The sequence below is a fragment of the Tamandua tetradactyla genome, chromosome X (assembly GCF_023851605.1).
Source record: "Tamandua tetradactyla isolate mTamTet1 chromosome X, mTamTet1.pri, whole genome shotgun sequence".
In the NCBI taxonomy this organism is placed as follows: Eukaryota; Metazoa; Chordata; class Mammalia; order Pilosa; family Myrmecophagidae; genus Tamandua; species Tamandua tetradactyla.
In genome coordinates, this window is record NC_135353.1 from 29,936,974 (window position 1) to 29,955,153 (window position 18,180).

The 18,180-nt window shown below is 39.1% G+C and overlaps 1 long non-coding RNA gene across 1 annotated transcript in view; it reads right to left on the bottom strand.

Annotated features, from left to right (window-relative positions):
- LOC143670352 (uncharacterized) overlaps positions 1-18,180 on the bottom strand; it is a 160,364-nt gene that overhangs the window by 81,028 nt on the left and 61,156 nt on the right. The window contains exon 2 of the long non-coding RNA XR_013169330.1: positions 15,226-15,464. This is a non-coding gene — a long non-coding RNA (uncharacterized LOC143670352). The remainder of the gene's footprint in view (positions 1-15,225; positions 15,465-18,180) is intronic.

An 18,180-nucleotide genomic window follows, 5' to 3' on the forward strand; every position in this document is an offset into this window, starting at 1 on the left:
AAGATTGACAGCTAACTTCTCATCAGAATGATGGAGGCCAGAAAGGAGTGAGACAACATGTTCAAAGTACTGAAGGTGAAAAATTTTCGAGCAAGAACCTTATATCCAACACAACAATATTTCAAAAATGGAAGTGAAATAGACATTCCAAGATAAGCAAATGCTGAGAGAATTTGTTGCTAACAGACCTGCCTTACAAGAAATACTAAAAAGTTTTCAGGTTAAAGCAAGTGACATCAGACAACAATTCAAACACACACACACATACACATACACACACACACACAGAACTGGTAAAAATAATTATGTAGATAATTACAAAATACAGGATAATTGCATATTTATTCTATCTTCTCTTGATAGTTCTGAAAAGCAATTGCATAAAACAATATTATATAATTTGTTGTTGGTACTAAAGTAATAGAAACATAGTATATTTGACAATAGCAGCACAAATGAAGAAGGTGGTAACAAAGCTGTATTAAAGAATGGAAATAATACCAGATGTTAGCTCAATCAATAGAAAGAAATGAAGAGAACCACAAAGGCTAAATAAGATTAATATAATAAAATTCTATAGACATATGCATGTTCTCCTTTCTTCTTTCAGCTTGTTTGAAGGACATAAGATTACATAAAATAATAATTGTAACAATATATTTTGTGATTTGTAACATATAAATATAATGAGCATTACAGTAATGACACAAAAAGGGAGGAGAAAATTGAACCATATCAGAGTCAATTTATTATTTCAATGGAATTAATTTAGTATAAAAGTGAAACAGATTTAGATAAGTTAACATGTATATTATTAGTCCTAGAGGAACTACAAAGAAAATACCTTGAAAATTATGGTTAAAAGATCATTAAAGGAATTAAAATGTTATACTAGAAAATATTCACTTAATGCAAAAGGAAGCAATAAAGAAGGATTACAAGAACAAAAATGACATAAGCCCTATAGAAAACAAAAAGCAAAATGGCAGCTGTAAATCCAGCCAGATGTATAATAATATTAGATGTGAATGAATTAAACAATTCAGTTATAGGCAGAGTTGTCAGACTGGTTTAAAAAAGAGATTCAAGTATTTATTATCTGCAGGAGACACACTTTAGGTTCAAAGGAACAAACAGAATGAAAATAAAAGTATCATGCAAATGATTATAAAAGAACTGAAGTGGCTAGACTAATATTAGAAAAAATAGACTTTAAAATAAAAATTTTTACCAGAGACAAAAAGACCTTTCAAAATACTAAATGGGTCAATCTACCAAGAAGATTTAACAAAAAATATATATATTTGCACCTAACATCAGAACCCAAATATAAGAAGCAAAAACTGACAGAATTGAAGGGAGAACAACAGTTCCACGATAACTACTGCACACTTCAATATCCCACTTAAATAATGGATAGAAAAGTAGACAGAGGATTAGCAAGCAAACAGAAAATTGTAATAATGTTGTAAACCGACTAGATCTAAAATATCTATAGAACACCCACCCAGCAGAATACACATTCTTCTCAAGCACACATGAAACATTCTCTAGGAAAGACCATATGTTAGACCATAAAACAAGTCTCAATAAATCTAGAGGATTGAAATTTAAAAAAACTTTCTTCAACCACAATGGAATCAAAGTATAAATCAATGATAGAAGGAAATTTGAAAATTCACAAATACATGGAAATCAACACACTCCTAAATAAACAAAAAGATAGAAAAGAAATCACAAAAGAAAGTACTTTGAGATTAATGTCAATGAAAACACAACAAACCAAAACATATGGGAAAACACAACATCCCAAAACTTATGGGACACATAGGAAACAGTCCTTAGGGGAAATTTGAGAACTGTAATTCCATTCTTTGAAAAAAAAAAAGATCCCAAACGGATATAGTAATCTTCCATTTTCAGAAACTGGGAAAAGAATATCAAGCTAAATTCAAAGCAAGCAAAAATTGGAGTGGAAAATGAAGGAAACAGAAAATAGAAAAAGAATAGAGAAAATCAATGAACCCAAAAGTTATTTCATCAAAAAGATCAACAAAATTGACAAAACTTTAGCTACAACAACCAAAAAAAAATAGTGAAGGCTCAAATTACTGAAATTAGTAATGAAAGAGGGGAATCACTACTGACCATTAGGAAATAAAAAGGACTATAAAGGATTACTAGGAACATTAGCATGCCAACAAATTAGATAACTTAATTTAAATGGAAAGATTTGTAAAAAGATACAAATAACCAAAACTGACTCAAGAAGAAATATAAAATCTGAGAAGACCTACAAAAGTTAAAAACAAAGATATTAAAATGAGAAATCCAGGATTATATTGCTAGTAAGTGGTAGACCAGGAATTCAAAACCAGTTCTCCCTGACTTGAAAGTCCATAACCTTATATATGTGAAATAATGCTTCAAACTAATGGCATTTTCAAATAGATGTACAATAAAATATTATTAATAATAATTTATTGCATATAATACTATGTGCCAGATATTGTGCTGAGTACTTTACATGAGTTTATCTCATTTACTCTATACAGTAAATCTATGAGGTGGGAATTATTATTAGATCCATTTTTTGCAGAACAGATAAATAAAATTTGAGAAGATTAATTTATTTCCATGTGGTTAATTTCACTAGCCATCAGGGAAATCAAAATCAAAATCATAACGAGATACTGCTACACATAAACCAGAAACACTAAAATAAAGTTACTATGGCGGGCCATGGTGACTCAGCAGGCAGAGTTCTCACCTGCCATGCCGGAGACCCGGGTTCGAGTCCCGGTGCCTGTCCATGCAAAAAAAAAAAAAAAGACGTTACTGGCCATCCCAAATTTTGCCAGGGATGTAGAACAACTGAAACTTTCCTACACTGCTAGTAGTAATATAAAGTTGTTTGGCAGCATCTACCTAAAGCTGAATATACGCCCCAGTAATTCCATTCCTAGGTATGTCCCCCAGAGATATGTGTTCACATGCTTACCAAAAGACATGTACAAGTATATGCATAGCAGCACTATCTGTAATAGTAAAAAAAATGGAAACAACCCAAATGCCCATCATGGAAGAATGACCAAATTTAATATATGAATGAAATGGAATACTATTATAACAGTGGTTCTCAAAGTATGGTCTCCAGACCAGCAGCATCAACATCACCTAGGAACTTGTTAGAAATGGAAATTCTTGGTCCTCACCCAAGCACAACTGAATCAGACACTGGGTGTGAAGCTAATTCTGACGCATGCTAAAGTACCATTAGCATTTACTAATATATAGCATTCTATATAGAAATGAAATGTTATATAGAAATGAATGCTATATCGAAATGAAAATAAATGAACTGCAACTGCAAGTAGCAATTGGGGTGAATCTCACATAATAATAGTAGGCAAAAAGACAGACACAAAGTCGTATATATTTTTTATATGATTTTACTTATATAAAGTACAGAAATGGGGAAGACTAATCAATTGTGTTAGAAATCATGAGTGTGTTTACAGTGGAGGGGAAGGATTTAGAATGGTCATGGGGGAGGCTTCTGAGGCAGTGGTTTTGTCTCTTGATCTAGATGTGCTCAGTTTGTGAAAATATATTGTGAACACTTATAATTTGTACAGCTATCTGCATGCATGTTTTTCTTAGTTCAATAAAATATGCTGAAAGAAGACAGTTAGCATATGAAGCCAGGTCCACCTGCCTCCAGAGACAACAAACACTCTGAATGATGGGGATATCTTTTTTCCTACCCCCTTATTTTACTTTGGTTATTTCTTTAATCATGGGGATGAAAATACAGTAGTCATATTTCCTAATTATCTAAAACAGAAGGAATTAAATCACATGAGCTTCATACTAGCTCTAAAAGAACAAGAGTGGATTTGTTACTTGTAGCCATGAGTGCCTCGATATTTGTCAATTCACTAACTGGAGGAGCAGTTCTATTTGAGAAGAGCTAAGTTATAGATTCCTGAAGCTAGTATTTGTGGGTCAACTTGCCAAAATTTAAATTCATATTTTAGAGTTTTAGGTAAGTCCGAAAATTAACTGTCATGGTATTTCGTATAAACTTTAATAGCTATTATGTATCTACCATCAACTTTCCAGAAATTATTTATCATGTTAAACCTGAGAGAATGATTAGAGAAATAATAATGTAGCTCTAATTGAAGAAAGCAAAAGGAAAGATATAAGAGAAGTAAATTATTTCTACACTCCCCCTAAATCACTTCCAGAGTCCTATGTTAATAATTTGCCCAAGGACAGAATTGACAATACCACTTTCATTCAAGGCAGACTTCTTAATAGCTCAGCTTTTCAAATTACTGACCAAAGGCTGCTCACTTTCAGAAATGGGAACTCGAAAAAATGGAAAATAGTATGCTTCATTTCTTGTATATGTATGGTGTACAATTATCATTCTGTCACACATGAACCATTAAGTGCAAGTCTGGGGAAAATTTGAAGAGAAGAAGTGAAACGAGAGTGTTTCCTCATAGCTTTATTTAGGAGGGACTAACAGAATTATATACAAAAAAAAAAAAAAAAAAAAGAAGCAGCACAAAAAGCCTCTTCAGTATTAAAGGAAAAGAGTGTGTGAAAATTCTCTATAAAGACAAGAATGTCACTGTGTTCAGTAGTATAGATAGAGAGGGCCATCACGAAATTGTCACCAAATTCTCAAATATTAGTGGCCTAATGTCTCTTCTTAAAACCTGCAGAAGGTATTAACATACATAAAATTAAAACAAAGTAGCAAAAGAAGTGAGAATCAGCCATAGTATAGTGATTAAGAGGACAGAATCTACAGTCAAACCACTTGGACCCAAAGCGTGGATCTACCACTTATTAACTGTAGGACTTAGGGCATGTTACTTACCCTCTCTGTGCCTCAATTTCCTCATCTATAAAATGGGGATAAGAATAGTACCTACCTCAATAGGTTTGCTATATGGATTAAAAGAGTTAATATTGGTAAACCACTTAGAATAATGCCTGGCACATTAAATAATATGGAAGTATTCATAAAATTTTAAAATAATTTTAATAATGATGACTTCATTTTCTCAGAGCACAGGAGAGCCCACATATCAATTTCACAAACATTATCTCAGTTAATCCTCCCACAAACCTTCTGGGCTATGCATAATTAATCCCAGTTTAGTGATGAATAACTGAGTTCTAAATGCCAACAATGATAAAAGCTAACATGCAAAGGGCATCTATAATGCACCAGCTCTATGAAAGCCCTTTATACAATTTTCTCTTTAATCTCTAAAATATCTTTACAAGGTAGGGACTTTCTTACAATAAATTTAACACATATGTATATAACAAACATATATACTGTTAAACACGTGTGCATACACATGCATACATATTATTACTCATATATATATTATTATATATTTTTCTGAACTATTTGAGAGTAAGTTGTGGACATGATGCTCCTTTATGCCTAAAATTTCAATTTGCATTTTCTAAAAATAAGGACCTCCTCTGACATAACCATAGTAAAACTTTCAAAATCAGGACATAAACACTGATACAATATTATTTATATAATCCACAGAATTTATTTAGATTTTTCCAACTGTCCCAATAACGTCCTTTATAGCAAAAGAAATCCAGAATCATGTGGTGCATTCAACAGTCGTGTCTATTTAATCTCCTTTAGCCTCGCACAGCTCTACAATCTTTCTTTGCATTTCATGACAATGACATTTTTAAAGCAGTATTGCCAGTTATTTTGTAGAACATTTTCCCACATACCACCTTATTACTAACACTTGTATTAGTGTTTTACATTTGTTATAATCATGAAGCTAAAATTTAAATTTGTAGTATTAACTATAGTCCATTGTTTACAATAGGGTTCACTGTGTTTAAGTCTTATGCTTTATCTTTTAATTTTTATTATACTAACATATATAGAACCTAGAATTTCCCCCTTCTAGTCACATTCAAATATGTACTAGTTCCAAAATTTTACAATCACCCTAAACAGAATTTCTGTACAAATATAAAGGTTAACTCCCTCTTCTCTACCCTGAACTCAGCACCTGGTAACCTATATTATAGATTTTAACTAGAGCTGAATGATGTGCTTGGGGGCCTGTGCACCTGCGCGGGCCTAGGAGTGCTGTAAACTGATGTGCAGAGCTCAGGGAAGGGGGAGTGGAGTGAGGCTGTGTGACACTATGGGGGGGTGGGCAGGAGTAGCTTAGGTATGGAGGTTGGTGTCCACAGCCTTTATGCAGTGGCAATAGCCTGCAGGGAACAGGGAGGGGGACATAGTGCTCAGGAGGGGTGCGGGAGAGGTGGGTTGGGCTGCACTTGGGGTGGGGGTGTGGGGCAGGTACATGCAGAGGGGGCTGGTGGGGTGGGGGCACCTGGAGCACAGGGAATGGGAATGGGTGATGGGTTCGGGTGCCTGGGGTGTGGGGTGAATTGCCGGTCATGGTGGTGCGCTGGTGAGGATAGTGCACCCAAGGAACACAACCTGGCTTATTTCCTAGTCCTGGGATTCCACCCGTGCACTCCCTTGGGCTCTGTGCCTCTGCGCCAGGCCTCAGCTTTCTGCCTCTCAGTTCCTTGGCCTCTGCAATCTGGGCTGCCCCATGTGGTGCAGAGGCTCTCCCAGGTCAGTTGCACTCCTGAATCACCACCTCAGTCGCCCTCTTGTCCCTTTTCTAACCTTTGCATGCAGCAGAACTAATCGTGAGCTGCTCTATTTAGCCATCTTCCCGGAAGTCTCAATTTTTCCCTCTTTTTTACCATTTGCTTTTTTGAATGTTTGAAATCAGTTAACCTGTCCTCTAGCTCACTTATTCTTCCTTCTGCCTCTTCAAATCTGCTGTTGTGTGTCTCTAGTATGTTTTTTATTTGGTCAACGGAATCTTTAATCTCTGTGATATCTGCTATTTTTCTATTTATTCTTTCAAATTCCTCTTTATGCTCTTCCACTGTCTTCTTGATCTCCTTTATATCATCAGCCATCCCACTTATTTCATTTAGTAGCCTTATATGAACATCTTTCATTAGTTCTTCCAATGTCTGTGTCTCCTCTGATGCTTTAATTTTGTCATTAGGCTGAGCTACATCTGTCTGCATTGTGATATGCTTGGTGATCTTCTGTTGTCTTCGTCTCATGTAAAGATCTTGATAGGCTTACTTTGGAAGTTGATTTCCTTCAGTAGTCAACAACCTTGTGTTTGTGGGATGGATGTGTAGCAGGATGCAAGGCACAGGGCATGGCACAACAGTGCGGTGATGTGTTGCAAGACATGTATAGGTGCAGGTTGTGGATGCTATGCTGCTGCCTGTGGACGTGGGCATCCAGTGGCCAGGGAGGATGTTGCTATGCCGGTGCATGGGTCTGGGGACGTGTAACCCTGGTGTATGCTGGACTAGGGCATGGGGCCCTTTGTACACATGGACAGAGCTATAGCAACGGGTTGGCATTATGCCTGCATGGGCTGGCAGCGGGTTTGACCCAACTGCACAGTCAGTGCTTTCCCAGAGCTAGAGGTGTGACTGGGGGCTGTGGGCTTCTGCGTGTCTAGGAGTGCCATAAACAGATGCTCCCAAAGCTGAGGGGCAGGACTGGGGACCAAGCACATGAGTGGGTCTAGGAGTGCCATAAACTGATGCGCAGAGCTGAGGTGGGGGTGCTGGGGGGCTGTGCAATTGTATGGGCTGGGGGCAAGTGTGGCCTGGGTATGGAGGTAAGAGCCCACAGTCTTTATGCCCTGGTGACAGCCTGCAGGGAGCAGAGAGGGGGAGGTAGTGCTTGGGAGGGGTGCAGGTGAAGTGGGTTGGGCTGAATTTGGAGTGGGGGTGTGGGGTGGGTATGTGTGCTGGGTGTTGGTGGCTAGGGGTGCTTGAAGTGCAAGGAGTGGGGGTGGGTGACAGGGTTCGGGTGCATGGGATGTGGGTGAGTCATAGTTCACCAGGCTGCGCTTGTGAGGGTAGCATGTTCATGGAACATGGCTTGGCTTACATACTAGTCCCCGTTTCCCCAGCTGTGCACTCCTGTGGCTCCGGGCTTCCATATTATCCTCCAGTTCTCTGCGTCTCAGTTTCTCAGGTTTTGCAACCAGGGCCACCCTCTTTGATGCAGAAGATTCTTCCAAGTCAGTTGCTCTCTGGAATCACTGTCTCAGTCACACTTACATTCCTTCTCTAACTTTTCCTTGGAGCAGGGCTGAACTCGATCTACCCTATTCCAACATCTTCCCAGAACTGCCCAATTCCTGTTTGTTTGTTTTTTTTTAATGTTATTTTTCAAGAAAAGAAGCTGGATTTTGTCAAATGCCTTTTCTGCATCAATTGAGATTATCATGTCTTTTTTCCTTTAATTTTGTTAATATGTGATGTTGTATTAATTGATTTTCTTAGGTTTGATCGCCCTTGCATACCCAGGATAAAGCTTACTGGATTATGGTGTATAAATTCATTTAATGTGCTGTTGGATCCGATTTGCATATATTTTGTTGAGGATTTTTTCATCTGTATTCATAAAGGAAATTGGTCTGTTTTTTCTTTTCTTGTAGTCTCTTCATCTGGCTTTGGTGTTAGGGTGATGTTGGCCTCATAGAGTAAGTAAGGTAGTGTGCCTGCAATTCAGTTTTTTGGAAGAGTTTGAGCTGGATTGTTATTCATTCTTCATGGAATGATTGGTAGAATTCATCTATGATGCCATCTGATCCTGGCTTTTCTTTGTTGGAGGTTTTTTTTATGACTGATTCAATATCTTTACTTGTAATTTTTTTTTTTTCTTGTATGCAGTGTAGGTTGTTTGTCTGTTTCTAGGAATTAGTACATTTCACCTAGGCTGTCAGTTTGTTGGCATACAGTTGTTTATGGTGTCCTCTTTTTATTATTGTGGGATCTGTAGTAATGTAACCCCTCTCTTTTCTGATTTTATTTGCTTCTAGTCTCTTTTTTTCTTTGTTCATCTAGTTAAGAGTTTGCCAATTTTATTTTCTTTTCAAAGAATAACTTTTAGCTTTGTTAATCTCTGTTCGTTTTTCATTCTCAATTTCATCTGCTTCTGTTTTAATATTTGTTTCTTTTCTTGATTTCCAGCCTCATTCCATTATGATCAGAGAAGATGTTTTGTATAAATTCAGTCTCTTTACAATTTTTGAGACTTCTTTTTGACCCAAAATTTTGGTCTTTTCTAGAGAATGATACATATGCCTTTGAGAAGAATGTATATTACGCTCTTTGGGCATGCAATGTTCTATATATGTCTGTTATGTCAAGTTGATTTACCACATTATTCGAGTTCTCTGTTTCTGTACTGATCTTCTGTTTAGATGCTCTGTCTGTTGATGCAATTTGTGTATTGAAGCCTCCAACTAGTATTGTAGAGACATCTATATTTCCCTTCAGTTTTGCCAATGTTTGCTTCATGTATTTTGGGGCAACATGATTGGGTATATACACCCAATTTCTTGGTTATTTCTTTAAGGTGAATTGCCCCTCTTTAAATATATAGTGACTTTCTTTCTCTCTTAAAACAGTTTTGACTTGATGTCTATTTTGTATGATACTAGTATAGCTACTCCAGCTCTTTCTTGGTTAATATTTGCAGGAATTATCCTTTTCCATCCACTCACTTTCAACCATCTTGTGCTTTGGTTCTAAGGTGAGTCGCTTGCAGTCAGGAAATAGTTGAGTCATGCCTTTTTATGCATTCTGCCAATTTTTGTCTTTTGATGGGAGAGTTTAGTATATTTACATTTAAAGTCACTACTGATAATTCAGGACTTAATTCTGCCATTTTACTCTTTAGCCTTTGTAAATATTATAACTTTTTTGTCCCTCAACTTCCATTAATGTCTACATTTATTTTTATTTGCTTTTCAGTGTTGTTCCTTATTTAGTGCCTTTTCATTTCTATCTGGATATATTTTTCATCTGTTTTCCTTGTAATTGCCATGGGGTTAAAATTTTAACACCCAAAATAAATAACAATCATATCTGTTTTGATAACAACTTAACTTCAATAGAATGCTCATATACTTTTCCTATATCCCTCTGTCTCCCACCAGTTTTTTTGTAGTTATCATATCTTTTACATCATATGTCCAAAAACCTAGATTTATGTTACATTTTATACATTTGCATTTTAGTACCTGTAGCAAAAAAGAAGTGGAGATATATCACAAACAAAACCATACAATAATACTAGAATTTTTAAGTGCCCAAATGGTTATCTTTACCACAAGTCTTTAGTTCTTTATGCTCCTTTGAACCATTGTTTAGTGTCCTTTCCTTTCAGTCTGAAGAACTCCTTTTAGCATTGCTTGTAGTGCTGATCTAGTAGTGATGAACTCCCACAGATTATATCTGAGAATGTCTTAATCTCTCACTCATTTTTGAAAGACAGTCTCACTGGATATAAAATTCTGGGTTGGCAGTTGTTTTCTTTCAGACTTTAAGTATTTCAACCTACTGCCTTCTTGCCTCCACGGATTCTGATAAGAAATCAGCACTTAATCAACTTAACACTCTTTTGTACATAACACATAGCTATTTTCTAGCAGCTTACATAACTCTCGCCTGGTCTTTTGCATTCAATAGTGTAATGAATATATGACAGAGTGTATTTTTCTTCATGTTTATCTTCTTTGGTGTTCTCTGAGCCTCTTTGGATTTGCATATTCACTTCTTTTGTTAAGTTTGGGAAGTTCTGTCTCATTATTTTGCTATTCCTTCTGCCCCATTCTCTCTTTCTTCTTTTTCTGGAATTCAATAATGCATATGTTGGTGTGCTTGATGGTGTCCCAGAGCTTCTTAGACTATTTTTGCTTTTAATATTTCTTTTTTCTTTCTGCTCCTCAGCCTGACTCATTTCAGGTATCTTGTCTTCAAGTTCACTGATTCTTTCTTCTGCCAGCTCCAATCTACTCTTGAAACCCTTCTGGGCATTTTTCATTTTAGTTATTGTGATCTTCATCTCCAGTAGTTCTGTTTGGTTCATTTTTTCTTTGCATGGGCAGGCACCGGGAATCGAACCTGGGTTTCTGGCATGGCAGGTGAAAATTCTGCCTGCTGAGCCACAATTACACTGTCCTGTTTGGTTACTTTTTAAAAGTTCTATCTATTTACTTAGACTCTCATGTTGCTCATTTATTGTTTTCTTTCCAGTTCTTTCTCTGTACTTTCCTTCATCTGCTTGAGCCTTTTTAAGATCATTTTTTTTTAAACTTTGTTGGGTATATCTATAATCTCATTGTCTTTATTGATGTTTTCTGTTTTTATCCTCCTCTTTATAAAGAAGAATGGACCATCATTTCCTATTTCATTGTCTTGTATTCTTTTGTTTGCACACTATATTTTAAAAATGTAAATGTTAACTCTGGGATTTACTACATGGGATGTCTGTTTAGTGGTTTTCTGTAACCAGCTGGTGAAAAGACAGATTTTCTTGATCTTCAGCCCTCCTATCAGGAAGATCTGCCCAAAGCAAATGCAGAGTACAGGGTTTCCCCTGTGTTTCTGGGCCTCTGTCTTGTCCCCGGCTTCTGTTTGTTATTTGTTTTGGATTTCCCCTGTTTATGGGATTTTGGTTGTACCCTCTGTTTCCAAGGAGACAAACCTCCTTCTCCAAGATTTAAAGCTGGCAGGACTTTGTTCTAGAGTATCAGCCGCTATAGATTTTTACATTCCTTTCATTGTCTCATGTTGCTTTTGCTTGGAAGCCAGATTCTGGGAGGATGGAACCCTGGAGAGGACTTTCCCAAGCCATTCTTTCTCAGCCAAAGACCCACGAAGGGTACATAGACAAGCTCCAAAGTGCCCTGGTAAAGGGATCAGGAAAGGTGCCATAATCTTTTCTGACAGCTCCCCAAAGCTGAGTTCTTCTGGCTTGCCCAGTAAATGTAGTCTTTCAGCTAACTGTCCCCTGCGGCCCACTGCCTCTTCACCTGTCCAGGGAGACTTGAAACAATGGATCCCACAGCCTTTGTCCAGGCTATCTTTGAAACAATCGCTGCCACTGCTTTTGTCTGGGATGGGGCTGAAACAATAGCTGCCCTCAGAGCTGGGATCCAGTAATTCAAATTTACTAATCAAAGCCATGATCAGTGATCAGCCATGCCCACCCCTATTCTTGGGGTAAGGGGTTTCATTTCCCCTTCTGTCAGCAGCAGCTAGCCAGAGGCCAGACCTCATGGTGACTGTTAAAAAGAAAGCCATACCTGGAAGAGAATAAATGCTCACCCGATTGTGGAGAAGAAAGAACAGAATTAATTCATGATCTTGCAAGAGCGGGCGCCTAACCAAAAAAATGGTGGCTGGCATGCCAAACAATAGAATGCCACAAATCTTATACCTAAGCCTAGCACGCAGGTCCCTCCCATTTCTCCACTGATTGGATACCCCAGAGGTTACAGCCTATCCAGATAGTCTAGCTAAGTCAAACTTCACCCAAAGTTTTCCCTTTTTGATTATGCTTTACATTTAAATGACCCTGGCCATTAAAGATTTGGCACCAATTCTAGGTTTGTGTCAGAGGCTCTCCCCTTTCCCGGCCTGCACCATCTTGTATGAAAGCTAAACTTAATTTTATTCTTACAAATCTCTCCTATTTCTTTTAGAACTTTTAGTTTTCACATTTTAGTCTCTCATCAAACTTGATAAGAGCCTTTTCACACTCTTGGGTTCTTAATGCGTCCCTGAGCTAACCCTCTGGCACATGGGATAATGCAGCACCTAAGTGCTGTGAGTACTCTACCTACAATGGTTAAAGAAGTTAGCATGGACAGTGTCACCCCTTTCCATTTCCCAAACCAGCTTTCTAATCATCTCGTGAGGGAATTATCAATGCCTGAATTTTTCGCCAAGTCTTCAGATAAGGTCATTAGGCCTTGTAAAGCTTCGGTGATAATTCCATCTGGGGCTGTATTATTGGCGATAAATGTACAAGGGCTACCTGTGACCATAAAGCTAATGCCTCCTTTTTCAGCTAGCATCACATCTAGGGCAATCCTATTCTCCCATGTCATTCGACTAGTAACATCCAACTGTTCTGCCACTCCCTTAAATGCATCCTTGGTGTAATTAATAAATCTTTGTTGATTAATCCAATCCACATTTTTGCTGATGGTGACCCACCAGAATGAGGATGCCTCAAATCCTGCAGCTACTTGCCTTAAACTCATTTGGGATTCCCCTTGGCACCACTATACTATCTAAATAAACTCAATCATTGAAGGAACCAAGTAAGACTTTGTTTTTGTTTTTGTTTTTTTCCGTTGCATTAGAACTTCCTCCTCCTTTTCAAATGCCAGGGTGAATGGGCTGGCCAACTGGACCAGAGCACAAGTTTCCTTTCACTTCTTAGGTAAAACTGGTCAGAGGATGCCCATTCCATAATACCAACAAAGGCCTGCTTGGGTTATGTTTAAACTGGAGAAACTGTCAGTACTATTCTCAGTCACATCCCATGCTTTGGTACATGAGACCATGGTCCCAAGGTTCTGGAGCACTTCTTCCCATCTAGAGAGACGGGCAGAGTGGTTTTTTGACTTGAGGTGAGAAGCCAGTATGGCCTTAACTTTCCCGCCCCTGACTGAAGGGAAAAGAGAGGACAACATACTGCAATTTTCACCAGGAGTAGTATTCTGAAAAAGGAGTACCATGCAATTAAACTCCTTTTCATGTTCTTCCATACCCATTGGAAAGGGCATGACAAGAGCAGTGGGTCGGCCTGTCGTGCAAGCATAACAGTTGATTTTGTGTAGACTCTGGACTATATATTTGATCCATTCCACCCAGGCATTTGTATCTCCATACCCTGTCTCTATCCCTATGGTTTGCTCCAAATTTTCTGTCCTGTCCACCCTAACAACTTTGGGATCATTCTGCATTGGGGAATTAACCTCTAGCTGAGTGTCCTTAGGCACTATCGAAGAGCCAATTGGAGAGGGCATTGTTGGTGTTGGGGAGAGGACCTGCATCCTGAACCTTCCCAGAGACTCCCTTCCAGTAATTTCTATGCACATTCCATATACTCAATCAGGGGAGGTGCACCTGTTTGAGCCCAAAATGAATTTCCTACCTTGAATGGTGATATTGATTTTGTCCCTTTTTGATCATCATCAGTACAGGGTTGCACTGAAGATCTTGGCAGTCTGATGGAGGATTTCCTTTGTAAAAGATTATTTTATCCTTTAATGGCCTCTAGGTCTGTGAAATTAATCCTATGTTCATGGCCCACCCTTCAAACTGGGTAGTCCTTCATACATCATCCCAGGAGAGGCAGGGAGAGGCTCAATAGCAATACCCCCCTGCTAGTTTTTGGACACAAGTACTTGTTTTCCCCATTCAATTGCCATTGACTCATTAAGTCTGTGCAGTCTATTATTTGGCAAGCATCAAAAGTTAGGCCTGAAGGACAGGACCCTTTCCCTCCAGGATGTAGCCCACTCCTGGCAAATATTTCTGAAATTATCTCTTACCCCAAACCGTGCCAACTCAGCATCTCCCTCACCCTCCATCAGTTTCCCCCTTGCAATAACCTCCTATTACTCAGCCTTCACTCTCTGGCAAATGTACTCTTGTGTAAATGCCCCTTATTTACTATACACCCTCAGGCATTTATAACCCTTCATGCCTAAGTATAAATTTTAAAGTTTAAAGTTTAAATTTTAAATTTTACCAATGGAAAGCAGCCAACTCCAAACTTAGCCCCTTATTTCTGAAAACTAGCCAATAGAGAACTGTCTAACCCCTGCCCCCCAACTCTCTAACCCTAAGCCTTAAAAACCCTATCCCCCACCACCTTGGGACAGCCATTTTTCTCTTTCTCTTGAAACCACGCCTGGATGGCTCTGTTTTTTTCCCTGAAATAAAGCCTTTGCCTGAACTCTTTTGTCCCACCTCCATCTTGGTAATTTGTTGAGTTTGCCTCTCATCAAACTGTACCGTTTGGGACTTTAAACCTTCAGTTACGTTCACTACCAATTTGACGGGGCTTGTTGCGTCCCCAATTTGGAACAATATGACTAGTATAATTATTTTCCTTTTTAAATTGGGCTTCAAATCCCTACTCTGTCTTTCTTGGGTAAAACTTTCCTTTGGCGAGGATCACTATTAACTTACGTTAGACTGAAATACAGAATTCAAACCCCAAATCCAAAAACCCCTTTTACCCTCCCAACTATTGAAAGGTCCAGAGTTGGAGTCATTTACTAGGAATTGGACTGCATTGTTGGATACTTATCGTCCGGCTCAGGTATTGGTTCTTTCACTCTGGTGTAGTGAGTCCGGCCTTTCTCTCCAGTCCAGATGGCCATTTCAGTTGTCAACATCCTTCCCACGCTGGTTGGAGCTTGGAGTCTTTCCACGATTTGATGAGGACCCAACTGCCAGGTTGGTGTTGATAGGCAGCAAATTCAAAAGGTGGTGTCTGGGCCAGCAAGCCAAGGTGCCTAAGGGATGACAGAGTAGAGGACAAAGCTAGTAGATAATTCTTAAGGAAGAGGTTTTTTGCAAAGTCAACTACTGGCACGGTCTGTCCTAAGGCAAAATTCTCCTCTGGCTCTGACCTGTAAAACTTAGAATAAGTCATTTGTTGCCACATACAAAGGAGGGACAGTCATAGGATACATATTCCCATTTCCATAAGGAGAAATTGGAAGGAACACAGAGGTCACAAGACCCAAGCAGTTTTGAAAACTTGCAGGACAAACTCCATTAGATTTCAAAGTCTAAGAGTCATTTATCTTCAGGGCTTTAGAAAGTGGCAGTCCCACCCTTTCCAAGAGCCTATGCAGCCGCCCACCTCTCTCTGAATGCAAATCTGGGGAACACTGGGGACACCACACCCCTCTTGGCTCCGCTCTCTCCAAGCACTGGGCCACACCCGGCCTTCTGCCATCTCTGGGGCACACACCCCACCTCTCCACTTGATGGCAGCCAGGCTTCCCCAATCCCTAAGGAATGTGCTCAGTGCTCTCCAAGGCCTGGGGTGGCACCACCCCTTCACTGCAAAGTGGAAGACCCATCCTCTGCCTTTGGGGCAAACTCGCCCTCTCCAAGTGCTTGGGTGGTTCTGCTCTCCTGGCCCAAGGCCTCCTGACTTCAGACCCCAGCCTCCTTAGTTCTGCCTCTGAAGCTATTTTTCTTCCGATGTGTCCCTTCCCTGTCCCTCCCAGTCAATTGGCAGTGGCTCTTTTTATACAGATCTTGCAACACTCTTGCTGGCTTTCTATGTAGTAGTAGTCTCAGGTTGGGCCCATCAGTCTGTCCCATGGGTATTATCAGGTCCTTTCCCAATAAGTTATCCCCAGTTTCTGGGATGTACAGTAGGGGGTTTATAATTTGGTTATCTTCCCAGCAGATATTAGTAGGTTTGAAAATGGGGATTTATAATCTTTTCCTTCTTACCCCCGAAACTGTGAGGGAGGTACCGGAGAATTCTATCTCCTTTGGGATATGGGTCACTAAGATTGAGCTGCCCCAGTGTTCATCAAAAATTTAATTTCTCCCTGATATTGCCCACTTTTAGATTTACCAAAGGCTTCCAGTGGGCTCTCAAGACAAGAACGCTGTGAGCTTCCTAATCCTCAAAATTCATCAGGGGTATCACCCGACTTTCTTTAAACTTGGGCATCCCCTTTCAAAATGACCAGGTTTCCCACGGTGATAACACCCTGCTTAGTCCTGTTCCCTTCCCACTATTTTATCCCCTTTGGCCCAGATTATTTCTCTATCTTGCCTCTGCCTGGCTCCTCCCTAATCCCTTCTTGACGATGTGGTCGATGGTGCTCAACATGATTTTGGCTTGTTGCTTCTGCTTTCTTCTTCCCTTCTCGCACCAGAGCCCAACTCCTCAAATGAAAGTATTGCCCTCCCCCCGACATGGGACATGGCATCCAGGGTTGAAAAACTCCCTGGAAATATGGGATGTGATTCCCGGAGATGAGCCTGTCCCTGGTACCATGGGATCAACAACACCATCATGACCAAAAGGGGGAAAAGAAGTGTAACAAATAAGGTATCACTGTCTGAGGGAGTTCAAATAGAGTTAAGGGGTTACTCTGGAGGAACTATTTGCAAGCTTCAGCTAGACAGTGCTACCTACCATAGTTTGACAACCTCAACCAAAACCACTTCTGCTAACCCTAAAGAACACCTAGGTTTTTATCTGAGATTCTACAAATGTTCCAAGCACTATGATTACTTTCTAGAAACTTACAACCTGCAGATGGTTCCTAGGCCAGGTATGTCCTGAAACACTGAGGGACAAGCTTCTCCAAGAACATCAACCAGTTCCATCTCTCCACCCCATATTATTGACAGCTCCTTCCAACATGAAAAAGTTAGGATGGGCATAGTACAAATAACCCTAAAGAGTGGGAGAAAGATAAAAAGAGATGGTGGAGGGTGGGCCACGGTGGCTCAGTAGGCAGAGTTCTCGCCTGCCATGTTGGAGATACGGGTTCGGTTCTCGGTGCCTGTCCATGCAAAAAAGAAAAAGAGATGATGGAGTTAAACAGAAAAGGCAGGGTTTGATAAATGTGTATGATTGCTAAATCATTATATTGATATTTCTTTTAGTCTCCAGTGTCTTGGAGCAGCTAGAATTAAAAACCTGAAATTGTGCAATTGTAACCCATACCTAGCTCTGAAATATGTTCCACAATTGTTGCAGTGTGCTTTGAAATTTATTGCTGTTTTGTATATATGTTATTTTTCACAGTGAAAAATCTATTTTTAAATAAAAATGTCCAGTTTACAAAAAACACAAGAAGTATGATGCATACACAAAAAAAAGCAACCAATAGAAACTGTCCTTGATGAAACCCAGATGTTAGAGTTACTAGATGAAGACTTTAAATTAGCTATTTAAAATATGTTCAGAGGGTTAAAGGAGACTATGAGATGCTTCAATAAATACAGAATATCAATAAAGAGATGTAACTTTTTTTGAGATATAACTTATTTTTAAAAGAACCAAATTGAAAGTCTAGGGTTGAAAAGCTCACGAACTGAAGTGGAAAATTCAACAGAGGGGCGCAATGGCATATTTGGACAGTTACAGAAACAATCAGAATACTTGAATATAGGTCAATTGATATCATACAGTCTAAAGAAGAGTAATAAAAAAGAATGAAAAAATGAACAAAGTCTCAGAGACATGTG